Source organism: Marmota marmota, unplaced genomic scaffold (genome assembly GCF_001458135.2).
Source record: "Marmota marmota marmota unplaced genomic scaffold, marMar, whole genome shotgun sequence".
Lineage (NCBI taxonomy): Eukaryota > Metazoa > Chordata > Mammalia > Rodentia > Sciuridae > Marmota > Marmota marmota.
Genome location: NW_026000108.1, coordinates 52,627,908 through 52,643,360, shown reverse-complemented (window position 1 = coordinate 52,643,360; position 15,453 = coordinate 52,627,908). Strand labels below are relative to the sequence as shown.

The 15,453-nt window shown below is 33.6% G+C and overlaps 1 protein-coding gene and 1 pseudogene across 1 annotated transcript in view; both read left to right on the top strand.

Annotated features, from left to right (window-relative positions):
* LOC107139270 (UDP-glucuronosyltransferase 2B31-like) overlaps nt 1-15,453 on the top strand; it is a 136,776-nt gene that overhangs the window by 72,024 nt on the left and 49,299 nt on the right. The gene's annotated exons all lie outside the window — the stretch shown is intronic.
* On the top strand, nt 13,253-13,991 carry LOC125610869 (annotated as a pseudogene).

Sequence of the window (15,453 nt, the reverse complement as noted above, 5' to 3'; positions counted from 1 at the left end):
CCACCACCCCAGGCTAACAACTTGTTCTTTCTAAATTAGACTTTTACAGAAACCCAGCAACCTCCCTGAATCATTCCTAAAAGAGAAGCCTGAGCTGCTTGCCCCATGTTGCCTCTGAAAAGCCCGAAGCAGCCAGGGCAGTCATTGTCAATTTCCTGTTAAACCAGTAAGGGTTTCATTAATGAGAGTGGGGGGAATGAAACAAGGACAATGGGCAGATAGTGTAGATAATGTATGATTAGGTCAGGCAGATGAGGTTTAATTCAAAAGTAAACATAATGATGATATCTCCAGAACACTTCCCTCTCTTTGCAACCTGTTCTCAAGAATACCTGGTCTCAGAGGAATTGTATCTCCCAGCAAGGAATAGTTAATGAATATCCCTGCCTCCGGTCATTTCCACCTTTTGGTCAACATATGGGAAAGTTAAGAGGAAATGGGGCATGGGAAGACAGGAAACCTAAAATCTATAAATGGGCAGAACACCCCCACTCCATCTGGCACCAGTTCTGACGGACACACCCCCCCCAGGATATCTCTCTCTCTCTCTCTCTCTCTCTCTCTCCTATTCTTCAAAGAAAACTTCTCCTTTCCTTGCCATTTCTCAAGTTTTTGATCTTTAACATGGGGGAATAAGAATGTGATCCTGATTTTTCAAGATTGGTTCCAAAAGCATGCAGTAAAAGGAAGCCATATTTTAAAGAAAAACGAAATCCCCCTTTAGCAGAAAACATAATCCTACATATAAAATGCTTCAGAAAATTTTGGAGAAAAATCTTGTTTAAAGAAGAAAAACAGCAAGTTTCCAGAATACAGGATTATAACACAAAGAAGAGTTATATTTTACCCTATTTGTAATGAAGAGTTTCAAATGCATTTCAGGCAACCATCCCATTGAAAATACAACCAAAAGGAATAAAGTACTATTATGGTTTGTATGTGTGCTAGCCCCCAAAAGCTTACATGTGAGACAATATAAAAAGCTTCAGAGGAGAAATGATTGGGTTATAAGAGTCATAAACCAATCAATAAATTTGTCCCCTGGTAGGGATTAACTGAGTAGTAAGTGAAGTTGCATGGTTTGGCTGGAGGAGTGGGAGTAGGGACATGGTTTTAGATATGTATTTGTTTCTGTAAAGTAGAGACTCTCTGCTTTCTCTTTATGATGTGAGCTTCTTCCCTTCACCAAGCTCTGCCACCAGGATGTTTAGCCTCACCTCAGGCCCCAAGGAATGGAGCCAGCCTTTTATGGACTAAGACTTCTGAAAGTGTGAGCACTTAAATAAAGTTTTCCTCCTTTACAAATGTTCTGGTCAGACTTTTGAACTATGAAACTACAAAAGTTAAGGGAGCATAATGTAAAAATAGTACAGAATGCATGTACAATAAGTGTGGATGTACAATAGGTTATAGAACCTGGAAAACACATAGATTTTGATTAAATGATTTTTAATTTGTTCTAATTAGTTATACATGACAGTAGAATGCATTTTGACACATCATACATAAATGGTTTATAATTTCTCATTCTTCTGGTTGTACAATTTGTAGAATCATACTGCTTTTGTAATTATATGTGTACACATGGTAATAATATTGAATTCATTATGCTATCTTTCTTAACCCCATGCCCCCTCCCAAACCTTTATTCCCCTCTGCCTATTCCAAAGTACCTCTATTTTTTTTTCCAAGCCTCCCTTATTGTGAATTAGCAGCCACATATCAAAGAAAACATTGTACCTTTATTTGTTTGGTATTGGCTTATTGAAATTAGCATGATATTCTTCAGCTACATCCATTTACTTGCAAATGTCATAATTTCATTCTTCAATTAGTTTGAGTAATATTCCATTGTATGCATACCACATTTGCCTTAGCCATTCACTTGTTGAAGGACATCTAGGTGGGTTCCATATTTTGGCTATTGTGAGTTGAGGTGCTAAAAACATTGATGTGGTGGCATCTCTGTAGTATGCTGGTTTTAGTTCCTTGGTTATAAAACAAGAAGTGGGTCAGCTGAGTCAAATGGTGGTTCCATTCCAAGTTTTCTGAGTAAATGCCATACTGATTTCCATAATGGTTGCATCAATGTGCAGTCCCAGCAGCAATATGTTAGTGTATGCTTTCCCAATATCCTTGCCAAAATTTATTGTTGCTTGTATTCTTTTTTTTTCTGCCTATGCTCTTTTTATTTATTTTTATTTATTTTTAATTTTTTTTTTCAAATTAGTTATACATGACAATAGAATATGCTTTGATACAACATACATAAATTGAGTATAACTTCTCATTCTTCTGTTTGTGCATGCTGTGGAATCATACCAGTCATGTAGTCATATATGCACATAGGTTACTAATGTTTGATTCATTCTGCTCTCCTTTCTACTCCCACATACCTTCCCTGCCCTTAACTCTTTCTGCCTAATATAAAAGGACACTCTGAATTAATAGAAAAATGAATAATATTTGCAAATAGTGCATTTGATAATGGATTTGCATCCAGAATATATAAAGTTAGCAACTCAAAAATAAGAATAGCACTAAAAAATGACCAAATGATCTGAATAGACATAATTCCAAGAAAAATATTCAAATGGCCAATGGACACCTGAAAATAACATTGCAAGCATTAGAAGGAAATTTAGAACAGAACCATAATGAAGTATCTCCCTACACCACCAATAAAATGGTTATAATAAAAATAATAATAAAATGTTGGCAGTGATGTGAGATATTAAAATACTCATGCAATGCAGGTTAGAATAGAAATTGGTTCAGTCACTGGATTACAGTCAGCCACACTCTCAAAGGTTAAACATAAGATTTTCATAAGACTCCAAAATTTTACTTTGACCTATATACCAAATAAAAATGAAAACATATCCAAATAAAACTATTACATACATATTAATACAATTATTTATAATAGCCAAAGGCTGTGAAAAAACTAGTGTGCAAAAATTTAGGAATGGACAAACAAATGTAATATATTTTATTCCATGAATTGTGTTTTGGCTTTGATAAAAAACACATAAATGTTAACAATAGTCACATGAGGTTAAGGTAATAATTCTATGGAATAAGGCAATGGGCTGATTCCCACATGCTTTCTTTAAAAAAAATAAATAATTACAACACTGCCTGGTTTAAATCAATACAGTATGTTACATTCCTCAGCAAAGATGCTCTTGTCTGCCAGAGAAATGCAAACCCAAAATGTCAATAATTGTACCAATTACTCTATGGGGAGTGACAATGTTCTTTTATTTACCCTTAGAAAGACCTGGGGCTCAAGCGGTAAAGTGCTCGCCTGGCATTTGTGCCGCGTTGGGTTCGATCCTCAGCACTACATACAAATAAAATAAAGATGTTGTGTCCACCGAAAACTGAAAAATAAATGTTAAAAAATCTCTCTCTCTCTCTCTCTCTCTCTCTTAAAAAAGAATTTTAAAATAAAAAAAAGACCTGATTACAAAACATAGGGAGATAAGGAATAGTTACCTGTAACCTGAAAATCTGTTTAAGAACAGCGTGTATTTAGAACAGGTCAACATGGTCCAAAGTGACCTAGAATTGCCCAGGAAGTTAAATTGCACAGTGAGAATTTAAAAGTCTGATATCATCCTGCTGACTTTCAAAAGTCTAAGGTAGACCTGGGCAGACACTGCTGGAAAATTCCCTGGATGTCCAAAAAACTGGAGGGCAGGAAGAGCATGCTGTCTTTCTCTTGAAAGGACCACTCCCTCCCTTGAGTGTGTCCTCTTTTCCCTTTTCCAGTCCATTCAATTAAATCCTGCCTGCTACCTTAGCAACGTGTCTAAAACACCCTGGCATTACCACAACAATAGGATGAGAAAGGACTTCTATGGCTGCCTCAGTTCAGTGGCATAGCTCATGCCCTGTCATAGAATAAAAAGGAATGAATTCTTAACACATGCCACAAGGTGGATGAATCTTTAAGACATAATTACAAGTATTGATATCAATCACCAAAACACATAACAATTATTTAAATGTGTTGAAATAAATCACAAAAACCAATATATTATATAACAATTAATTGAAATGTCCCCAGCATAAGCATATCTTTATGATATGATTATGCTGGGGACATTAAGTAAAATTAAATAGGAATGAGGGATATGGAATGGTTAGAGGTACTGGGAGAATTTGAATTGCTAAAATGCTTCAGCATGGAATATTAACTGAGGATTACAATTCTGAGATTCTCCTCTGAGATTAAACAATTGAAATGCATACTTAAAATCATGAGTATTTTCCTTGAATTATATGAAAACAAAGATTTTACTGAAAAAAATCTGTTAAACCATGATACCCAAGAAATGTAGATTCAACAATATGTTTACTTTAGTTCTAGTCAAGGACTCTATAGCACAAATCACCTCACTTGCCATTGTTCCACACACTCTAAAACCCTTAGCATTAATGCACATGCAAAACCATCAATTCCTAACTACAGGACAGCATTTATGATCATGAAAGTATCATTACACATATGTAAAAATGAGGTCACCTAACCTTTGATTTTTCTACTTGGCATCCAGATATCTAAACTGTTCACTTATGTATTTAATTTAATGTGTATAAATTACATTTTAACTAAGTAAAGATTTCTTCTTGTATATCAGCAGAAGCAGAGAGAATTCAATGTGAAAGGAAGACTTGCATTTTACCAGGATTTCTACAAAAATGACTGTACTTCTTCTGCTGCTACAGCTGAGTACTCGCTTTGGTTCTTCAAGTTGTACAAAAGTACTGGTGTGGGAAATGGAATACAGCCATTGAATCAACTTAATGAGAATCCTGGAGGAGTTTACACAGAGGAGGCATATGGTGACTGTTTTGAAATCTTCAAAGTTCGTTTTTGTGGATGGTATAAATTATTTACCATTAAATCTGAGATCTATCCATTATTATCAAGAAAAGATGCAGAGAATCTTTGCACTCAATTGCTTGATGTAGTGGTTTATGAATTGCCCCCATGCAAAATTTGAAAATATTAGTCAATATTACAAGAATATGCAAGTCAACTTTCTGATTTTGTAGAGAATATATAAAAAGATGTAGTATTAACAAGAAACTTAGGAGAAAACTACAAGAATCAAGGTTTGATGTTGTTCTTACAGATGACATTTTTCTCTGTGGTGAGCCTCTGGCCACAATTGTTCAGAAACTATTTGTGTACAGTCTGCACTTCTCTCCTGGTTACACATTAAAAAAAAAAAAGTATAGTTGGAGACTTCTCTTTTCTCTTTCCTATGTGCCTGTGATATTTTCAGAATTAAGTGATCAAATGACATTCATTGAAAGGGTAAAAAATATGCTTTATGTGTTTTGTTTTTATTTTTGGCTTGAATTGTTTAATACAAAAAATGTAATCAGTTTTACAGTGAGATCTTGGGAGAGTTATTTGTAGTATATAATCCTAACTTTCCTGGGCCTTTTTGAAAGTGATCTTACAAGAATATAAAGTCAGAGGAATTTCTTTTAATAGTGTCATGTAATAAAAGAAAAAAATCAGAGATCAAACTCAGAGTACTACAGAAAAATGTACATTAAAGTGTTAGAAACCTATGGCCATCACTTGTATAAGACACACAAGGAACGCATATACTCCACACATGGAGCTCTGAGGACTTCTCTAGACAACTGCATACAAATTTTACCTTTGCACTATTCATCTTATTTATCTTTGAAAAATAAATTTAAACTTCACTAAATGTCTTGATGAACATAGACACAGAGACTGAGGACTTACATGTATATTTCTAGTACAACTATACATGTAACACTAAGAAAATTGTTTCCCTTTAGTTCAATTAGATTTCTCATTTAGAAATCGTCTTTTCATTTTGCCTAATGAATTCCTTCTCAGTTGCATGACAGTGTTTCCATTACATATCAGGAGGTTCTTAATTGTGTTTTCTAACACTTCTACAGTCCTTTCACTACAGTTTTGCAATTCATTCCCTGGAATGCAAATTATTACTCTCATGTTTTAAAATATCCATCAATTAAAAAAATGATTGAAAAAAATTCAATTTCATATTTGAAAATACTTTCAGCTCTTCTTTGAAATTATTTCTTACCTTGGTTGTATATAAAGTATGCTGACACCAATTTGTGTCTTCATACATGTACTTTGGATAATGATGTCTATCATATTCCACCATCCTAGCTAATCCCCTGCCCCCTCCCTTTCTCTCCCAGTCCTCTACCCTATCAAGAATTCATCTATTCCTCCTGTGATCCCCTTCCTTATCCCACTATGAGTCAGCCTCCTTATATCAGAGAAAACATTTGGCATTACTCTTTTTGGGACTGGCTAACTTCACTTAGCATTATCTTCTCCAATGCTATCCATTTACCTGAAAATGCCATGACTTTATTCTCTTTTATTGCTGAGTAAAATTCCATTGTATATATATGCCACACATTTTTTATCCATTCATCCACTGAAGGGCATCTGGTTGGCCCCACAGTTTAGCTATTGTGAATTGTGCTGCTTTAAACATTGATGTGACTGTGTCCCTGTAGTATGCTGTTTTTAAATCCTTTGGGTATAGTCCAAGGAGAGGGATAGTTGGGTCAAATGGTGGTTTCATTCCCAGATTTCCAAGCAATCTCCATACTGCTTTCCATATTGGCTGTACCAATTTTCAGTCCCACCAGCAATGTATGAGTGTACCTTTTTTCCCACATCCTCGCCAACATTTACTGTTGGTTGTCTTCATAATAGCTGCCATTCTGACTGGAGTGAGATGATAACGTAGAGTAGTTCTGATTTGTATTTCTCTGATTGCTAGAGATGTGAGCATTTTTTCATATATTTGTTGATTGATTGTATATCCTCTTCTGAGAAATGACTGTTCATGTCCTTGGCCCATTTGTTGATTGGGTTATTTTTTTTAGGTGCTTAGCTTTTTGAGTTCTTTATATATCCTAGAGATTAGTGCTCTATCTGATTTATGAGGGGTAAAGACTGGCTCCCAGGATGTCTATTCACCTTACAGATTGTTTCTTTTGATGAGAAGAAATTCTTAGTTTGATTCCATCCCAATTATTGATTCTTGGTTTTAATTCTTGTGCTATAGGAGTCTCATTAAGGAAGTTGGAGCCTAATCCCACATGATGAAGATTAGGGCCACTTTTTCTTATATTAGATGCAGGGTCTGGGTTTTAATTCCTAGGTCCTTGATCCATTTTGAGTTGAGTTTTGTGAATGGTGAGTGATAGGAGTTTAATTTTATTTTGTTGCATATGGATTTCCAGTTTTCCTGACACCATTTGTTGAAGAGGTTATCTTTTCTCCAATGCAAGTTTTTGGCACTTTCGTCTAATATAAGATAATTATAATTTTATGGGTTGATCTCTGTGTCCTCTATTCTATACTATTGGTGTACCAGTCTGTTTGGTGGCAATACCATGCTGTTTTTGTTACTATTGCTCTGTAGTACAGTTTAAGGTCTGGTATAGTGATGTCACCTGCTTCACTCTTCTTGCTAAGGACTGCTTTAGCTATTCTGGGTCTCTTATTTTTCCAGATGAATTTCATGATTCCTTTTTCTATTTCTATGAGGAATGCCATTGGGATTTTGATCAGAATTGCATTAAATCTCTGTAGTGCTTTTGGTAGTATGGTCATTTTGATAATATTAGTTCTGCCTATCCAAGAGCAAAGTAGATCTTTCTTCCTTCTAAGGTCTCCTTTGATTTCTCTGTTGTGGGTTCTGTAGTTTTTCTTGTATAAATCTTTCACCTCTTTTGTTAAGTTGGTTCCCAAGTATCTTATTTTTTTTGAGGTTATTGTGAATGGGATAGTTTTCCTCATTTCCTTCTCAGAGGCTTTGCTACTGATATATAGAAATGCCTTTGACTTATGGGTGTTGATTTTATATCCTGTCACTTTTCTGAATTCATTTACTAATTCTAGAAATTTTCTGGTTGAGCTTTTTGGGTCTTCTATGTCTAGAATTAGATCATCACCAAATAGTTCTAATTTAAAATCTTCTTTTTCTATACATATCCATCTAATTTCTTTTATCTGTCTAATTGCTCTGGACAGTGTTTCAAAAACTATGTTGAATAGAAGTGGTGAAAGAGGGCATCCCTGTCTTGTTCCAGTTTTTAGAGAGAATGCCTTTAATTTTTCTCCATTTAGAATGATGTTGGCCTGAGACTTAGCATAGGTAGAGTTTATGATTTTGAGATATGTTCTTGTTATCATTAGTTTTTCTAGTGTTTTGAACATGAAAGGGTGCTGTATATTTCAAATGCTTTTTCTGCATCTATTGAGATAACCATATGATTCTTATCTTTGAGTCTATTGATGTAATGAATTATATATATCGATTTCTGTATATTGAATCAACCTTGCATCCCTGGGATGAATCCCACTTGATCCTGGTGCATAATCTTCTGATATGTTTTTGTATTTGATTTGTGAGATTTTTATTGAGAATTTTTGCATCTATGTTTATTAGATATATTAGTCTGAAGGTTTCTTTCTTTGATGTGTCTTTGCCTGGTTTGGGGATTAGGGTGATATTGGCAATAATAGAATGAGTTTGGAAGGATTACAGGACCCTAAATGTATAAAATTACAACAGACCCACAACAAGGTACACTACAATGAAAATGCCTAGCATACAGAATAAGGATTACATTTTAAAGGACACAACAAAAAAGTATCAGATTACATACATAAAGGGGGAAACCAATTCAGATCTTAGATGATTTCTCAACCCACACTCTCAAAGCTGGAAGGTACTCAGTCAACATATATCAAGCTCTGAAGGGAAATGGATGTCAACTAAGAATTTTATATCCAGCAAAACTAATCTTTAGATTTGAAGATAAAATAAAAACCTTCCAAGATAAGCAATAATTAAAAGAATTCACAACTAGAAAGCCTGAACTACATTCTCAACAAAATGGGAATAAAATTTAAAAAGTGAAAACCAGCAAAAGTAGGAACTACACCAAAATAAAAGCCAATCAAAATTGAACCAAAGCCAAATTGAAACTAGAAATAATCCAAAATAAATAAGAGTATACATCATATCTCAATGATATCACTGAATTTTAATGGATTAATTCATTTTTATAAGTTTGACAAAACAAACAAAGGGAAAGAATAGTCTTATGGAATAAATGTGGGTGCAAAAACTGATGATCCATGTGTAAATAAAATACAATTTGTGAGGGTGGGGCTGTAGCTAACTGGAGTAGCACTAGAATCCCACATGTGAGGCATGGGATTCAATCCTCAGCACTATATAAAAAAATATATAAAAATATTGTTTTCATGGCTGGGATTGAGGCTCAGTGGTAGCGTATTCATCTAGCATGTGTGAGGCACTTGGTTTGAGCCTCAGCACCACATCAAGATAAATTTAAAAAGAGGTATTGTGTCCATCTACAATTAAAAAATGTTTTTAAAAAGAGATTGTTTCTGTCTACAACTAAAAAATATTTTAAAATACATTTGATTCTTCAACCTATACCATGTATAAATATTAATTAAGGTAGTTCATAAATTTACATGAGAGAGGTTTTAGTATATAAGTGAATAACAAAAATGTATAAATATTTATGACCTTGAGTATGGTAACAGATTCTTAGCTAGGGTACAAATGCATGAAAAATTTATAATGGAATAATTTCACTTCATGAAACTTAAACATATTCTACATGAAAGAACACTATTAATAAAATGAAGAGAAAAATTACTGATATTTGCAAATCATATAAATATTAATGGATTTATATCAAGACTATATAAAACAGATAGGAACTAACTAATAAGAATAACACCAAAGCAACAAATGATCTTAAAAGACATTAAAAAATCTTAATAGACATAATTCCAAAAAAAATATGCCATGGCCAATGGACAACTGTAAAAATAATATTACATTTATGGAAAGGAAATTCAGAACAAAACCATATTGAGGTATCTCACTATATCATCAATGGTGTTGTTATAATAAAAATAATAGTACAATGCTAGCATTGATTGAGATATTAAAATACTCAAGCAATGCTTATTAGATTAGAAAATTGATACAGTAAATAGAGTTAAGAGTTATCCAGGTCCAAAAATGTTAAATAAAGTCTTACAAAAACCTAGAAATTTTATTTTAACTTATATGCCAAATAGAAATAAAAATATCCAAATAAAACTAATACATAAATATGAATAATTAAGATTATTCATAGTAGCCAAAGTTGGGAAAAACTAGTGTGCAGAAAACTTAGGAATGAATTAAAAAACATTATCAATTTTACCATGAATTGTGATCTGCCTTTCATAGGGAACACACAAATGTTAACAATGGGCACAGAAGGATAAGGTAATAATTTTATAAAGTGGGACCACTTGTTATGGACCAGGCTATACGGGCAATGACCAAATAGATTGCGTTTTACCCTGAGACTCCATATCAAGTAAGAAATGCTTCTCCCATGGGAAAGTCCTGCTTCTGTACCTGTTAATAGTTACATAACATAATATACTTGGCAACACAAAATAGTAATATATAGTAAATACACAATGTAAAATTGTTCTCTTTGGTTTTCACTTTTCTTGGCAATGTACTTAGTAAGAGATTGATTGCCTACACATTAGTAACAATCTCTAACTTGTACTGAACTAGGGTCATTTTGATCCATTTCCCTTCTGCTTTCTTACTGCTATGCTACTCATCTGGCATGTGTGAGGCACTTGGTTTGAGCCTCAGCACCACATCAAGATAAATTTAAAAAGAGGTATTGTGTCCATCTATAATTAAAAAATGTAAAGAGTTAGTATTTCATGGGAAATACTAATGTACCCATTGCATTGTCTCACTAACTGCCCAATTCAGCTTCTGTACATGCTTGCTTGCAGCTATATCAATCCAGATATGGTTTTTGCCTTTAAATATCCTAAAATTCTCAGGCTCGGGGCTGTTTCTTGCAGAGACACTTATGGGTCCTGAGGGGGAGCAGTCACTGGCTGGCAAGCTGAATAAAAACTCTTCAATTTGAACAAAACTGGGACTTGGTGTGTTTTTTGAGTGACCTGTGACCGGCCAAACAACACACTGAGCTGACTCACACATGCTTTATTTTTTTATATAAAAAATATTACGCAGCCCTGCCTGATTTAAATCAAAAGATTATGTTACATTTCCTAGCAAAGAAGTTGTTATCTACCACAGAAATGCAGACCCAATATGTCAATAAAAATACAAGTTACCCTGAGAAGAAGGAGAGGTGGAATTTTATGATCCTTACAAAGACCTCCTTACAAAACAGGGAGATAAGGATAAAAAACCTTTCACCTTAAACCTGTTCTGTTTACCAATTAGAACAGGTCAGCATGGTACATAGTGACCTAGAATTTTCCTGGAATTAACCATGCACAGTGGGAATTTAAAGGTTGGGTGGTAGCCTGCTGTTTTTCAAAAGTCAAAGGAACACCTGTGAAGACCCTCTGGAAAGCTCCCTGGGTCCCCCCCAAAAAACTGGAGAGAATGAAGGGCATGTCCTTCTCCTGAGAGAACCACTCATTCTCTCAAATTGTTCCCTTTTCCTTTTTCCTGTCCCTTCAATAAACTTATGCCTGCTACTCTTAGCAATGTGACTGAAATATCTAATCAGAGGAGAAATCAAGTCATGTTACATACCAAAAATAAACAAAAATGGCTGGGAATCCAAATCTTGTCTAAATAATAACCCTGAACATTAATGGCCTAAACTCACCAATCAAAAGACATGGACTAGCAGAGTGGATCTAAAAAGAGACCCAACAATATGTTGCCTCCAAGAGACTCATAGGAAAAGACATCCACAGAAGGAAGGTGAAGGGTTGGGAAAAGTCATACCACTCACATGGACTTTGGAAGCAAGCAGGGGTTTCCATCCTCATATCAAATAAATAAGACTCCAAGGTCAAGTTAATAAAAAGAGATAAATAAGGACACTACATACTGCTCAATGAACCGAACACCAACAAGACTTAACAATTATAAATATATATGCCCCAAACAATGGAGCATCTACGTTCATCAAACAATCTCTTCTCAAGTTCAACTGTCAAATAGACCACAACACAATAATTTTGGGTAACTTTAACACACCTCTTTCACCACTGGATAGATCTTCCAAAAAAAAAAAAAAGCTGAAAAAATAAACTATAGTACTCAATAATACAATCAATAACTTAGACTTAACTGACATATATAGAATATTTCATCCTTCACCAAGCGAGTACACTTTCTTCTCAGCAGCACATAGGGCCTTCTCTAAAATTGACTATATATTATGCCACAAAGCAATTCTTAGAAAATATAAAAAAAATAGAGATACTACCCTGCATTCTATAAGATCAAAAATCAGGATGAGAAAGGATTTCCATGGATGCCTTAGATCACTGACATAACTAATGCCCTGTCATAGCATGAAAAGGAATGAAGGCCTGACCCATACTACAACATTGATGAATCTTTAAGACATAACTGTAAGTATTGATATCAATCACCAAAACTGATAACAATTATTTAAAAGTGTTGAAATCAATCACTAAATCCCATATATTATATAAAAATTACTTGAAGTGTCTCCATAATAAACGTATCTATAGAGAGATTAAATTGATTAAATATTACCTAGCAATGAGGCATATAGGATGATTAGAGGTACTAGGAGGGTTTGGATTTAAAACATTTCCACATTGAATATTAACTGAGGTTTCCAATTCTGAGATTCTTTTCTGAGATTGAACAACTGATATATACACTTAAAATGGTGGTGTGTATACTATATGAATTATATGCAAACAATTACTTTACTGCAAATATATTTTAAATGATACCTAGGAAATATTGTTTCAACTGTATATTTAGTTTAGTTGCAGTCAAGAAATCTATAAGCAAGATCACCTCACTTGCCATTGTTACTTTTATATTCTAAAAATCTGAACATAAGAGAGGTGATTATACATGCAGGATCATAAATTCTTAACTGTAGGAATGCGTTTATATCATGAAAGAGTCATTAAAATACACAAGCATGAAGTCGCCTAACCTTTGATTTTTCAACTTGGAATCCAGATATTCTAAATGTTCACTTGTGTATTTACTTTGATGGGTACAAGTTACCTTTTAACCAAATAATGATTTTTTTCTTAGATAGCAACAAGAATAGAGGGAATTCAATGTGAAAGGAAGCCTTGCATATCACCAGGATGTCTAGGAAAATGACTGCAGTTCTGCTCCTGTTACTGCTGAATAGTTACTTTGGTTCTGGAAGTTGTTGAAAGGTACTGGTGTGGGCAATGGAATACAACCATTGGATCAATATAAAGACAATACTGGAGGAGATCACACAGACGGGGCATGAGGTGACTGTTTTGCAACCTTCAGGTTTCATTTTTGTGGATAGTGACAAATGATCTGCAATTAAATTTGAGATCTATCCTTCATCATTGTAAAGAGAAGATATATAGACTTCTTCTTCTCAATCACTAAGTGCATTGATTAATGAGATGCAAAAAAAACATTTTGGAAATATTTTTCAATACTTCATGAAATTTTGAATCAATTTTCTGATTATGTGGAGAACATATGTAGAGATGCAGTTTTGAACAAGAAACTGTAGGCAAAATTACAAGATTCAAGGTTTGATCAATCTTTCAGATGCCATTTGTCCCTGTGGTGAGCTGCTGGCTGAAATTCTTCAAAAACCATTTGTGTACACTCTTTACTTCTCTCCTGGTTACATAGCGGAAAAGTGTATTGGGGGACTTCTCTTTCCTTCTTCCTATGTACCTGTTATATTTTTCAGGATTAAGTGATGAAATGACATTAAATGAATTGGTTATATATATATAACCATATATATATATGCTGTACATAAATTATTTTGATTTTTGGTTTGAATCATTTAATTTGAAGAGATGGAATCAGTTTTACATGAAAAACTAGGTAAGTGACTTGTAGTATAAGGTCCTAACTTTTCTAAACCTTTATAAAGGTGAACTTATAACAATATAAAATCAGAAAAAAATGTTAGTAGTTTCATGTAATAAAATATAATCATCTATCAAACTCAGAGTGTTACAGAAAAATATACACTGAATTGTCAAAAACTTCTGTATAAAATACACTAGAAAATCATATACCCACCACATAGAGCCCAGAGGACTTCTCTAGGCAACTGCATACAGTTTACCATTGCACTACTCATTTTATTTATCTTTGAAAACTAATTTTAAACTTTACTGTCTTGAAGAACGTAGACACAGAGATTGAGGGCTTACACTCATATTTCTATTACAATGATCCATGTAGCCTAAGAAAATTGTTTCCCTTTAGTTCAATTAGATTCTTTATTTAGAAACTCTTTTGTCAGTTTGCCTAATAAATTCCTCCTACATTGTGTGACATTGTTTCCATCCCATACCAGGAGGCTCTTAATTGTGTTTTTTAGCACTTCCAAATTCCTTCACTAAGTGTTTGAAATTCATGCTCTTTAAGGCCTATAATGTTAAAGCACAAAAAATATAGATTGTTAGTCTTGTGTTTTAAAATATCTGTCAAAGAAAAAAAAGGACGAAAATTAAAACTAAACAAAAAATTCTATTTCATATTGTTACAATTTCCAGCACTTTTTTCAAAATATTTTTTGCATAATAAATATTTGCAAGCTCCTAACATGAATCCAAAGCAGTAGTAGGCACAAAGAACAGAATCATATTTAAACTCCTTTTAGTTCACTTGCAGAACAAGGGTCAGAGTTTTCTCTAAATTATACAAACTAGATGAAAGAATGCTGAAATGTTCTTTTATTAGCATGGTATGAATAATGGGTTATGTAACTATAATGTTTGCTTACATTTGTGTTACTTTTTCAACTTTAGGTAAAAAACTAAATATTTGTGTCTATACTGGCTAGCTTATTTTGGTGCAATTAATCTTGTTAAGAATAAACAGATTACAGATAGTGTCTACTCCAAAAGCTCATATTTATATGATTTATATGATATATATGTATATTTATATACATATATATGAAAAAATATATAATTATAAGCATCATATATATAATAAATATAGACTATGTATGTATATTTTCCATGTACACATAGTAGCTTTATCAAACTACACACATCTTTTGAAAAGAATGCATTTGGATGTATTCTACACAAATGGAGCACAATTTCTTTCTCTAGCCAAATATGATTCAGAGTCACACCAATACTATAATAATACATGTACACAGGGTAATAATGTCTGTCTCATTCCATCAACTTTCCCATCATTATATCCACTGCTCTCCCTCACACCTCTCTGCACAATACAAAGTTCCCTCATTCTTCCTTTCCCTACCATTGAGGATTAGCATCTGCCTATCAGAGAAAACATTTGGCATTTGATTTTTTGAATT